General features: G+C 45.3%; 1 long non-coding RNA gene across 1 annotated transcript; it reads left to right on the forward strand.

Annotated features, from left to right (window-relative positions):
* Positions 1 to 280: 280 nt before the first annotated feature.
* On the forward strand, positions 281 to 712 carry LOC141020414 (uncharacterized). Its single transcript, XR_012180839.1, has 3 exons — positions 281 to 305; positions 424 to 492; positions 579 to 712. It is a non-coding gene; the product is annotated as an uncharacterized lncRNA (long non-coding RNA).
* The last annotated feature ends 565 nt before the right edge of the window (positions 713 to 1,277 follow it).

The raw sequence follows: 1,277 nt of genomic DNA on the forward strand, positions 1-1,277 counted from the left end.
TTTCACAGCAGCAAAAAAAAAAAACGACATAACCGGCACGGGGGGAGGGCCACCACCTGCACAATTTACGCCAGCGGAGGAGCTGGCTCTGCAATTGAATAAAGGGTGTCCGGTTATTGAGGGGATTGAAGGGGGGACATCCTCTCAAACTATGCCCCCCAGTACAAGGGCTGACTACATAAAAGGTAAAGATTCTTACAATTTAAAAATTTGGTAGATACAAAAACCCTTCTAACAGCTTTTCCCCCATAGTGGTGGGAGACACCGTGCGCCTGTTGGTGCCCCCGGGAATCAGTGTGGATCCTGTAAGTATCCTATGTTTCTACTCATTGTATTTCATTTTGAATATGACAGTTTGATCTGAAATGAGCTTTAGTTTTTGTTAAGGTCGTTGTAAAGTGATTTAACAGTTGACGCTTTTAGGGTGAAGGCACATCAGCACTCAGGGAGGAGGATGAAGAGACTGTGTCCGTCTGTTCAAGGAGGCCAGAGGTAATAATTGCACATCAAATACCATTCGTGTGCAGTTGGGTGCTCCGGTATTAATCATGAATTTGACTCTCCACCTCAACAATTAGACGCAGTACAGTGAGACTCTTCCCTCTCAGCCTGGGACTACAGCTGACAGAGTGAGTGTAAAATGAGAAGAGCACAATGTCGAGCACAATGCCAAGAACATTCAAAAGTGACTTAAACTTCCCACAGGAAAATGTCAAAGCTGTCTACAAACGCTTCTTAAACAAGAAGATTGAAGCACTTGATGTAGAAATGGAGTATAAAAGGCTGAAAATTAGAAAGCTGAAGCTGGAAATGCAACAATTGGAGAAAGATGTAAGGGCATAATATAATCACATGACACTGTCGCATTTTGAATTGTGTTTAATTGTGTCACGCTCTCTCAACAGGCAAATTGCGACTGAAATAAAACACTGAAATAATGACTTGTGTAAGTGTGTGGTGTGGGGGGGTGGGGCGTGCAACAAAAACAACATGAGGACTTAACTAAAAAAATTGTTTGCATAGGAGTCTCTGACTGCTCTACCCGTGTCGTCATCGTGAATTTGTTCGAGTGCCAGCAGGTCCTCCTCCACAGCCATTCTTGGGGGCCTCTCTCGTCTCAGGCAGGCGATGTTGTGAAGCACCACACATGCGACTATGATGTCACACGCCCTGTGTGGTGTCACCCGAAGGTGCTTCAGGCACTGAAATCTTGCCTTTATCAGGCCAAATGCCATCTCAATCCGGGCCCTGGTGCGACTGTGTGCCACATTGAACTC

Source organism: Pagrus major, chromosome 24 (genome assembly GCF_040436345.1).
Source record: "Pagrus major chromosome 24, Pma_NU_1.0".
In the NCBI taxonomy this organism is placed as follows: Eukaryota; Metazoa; Chordata; class Actinopteri; order Spariformes; family Sparidae; genus Pagrus; species Pagrus major.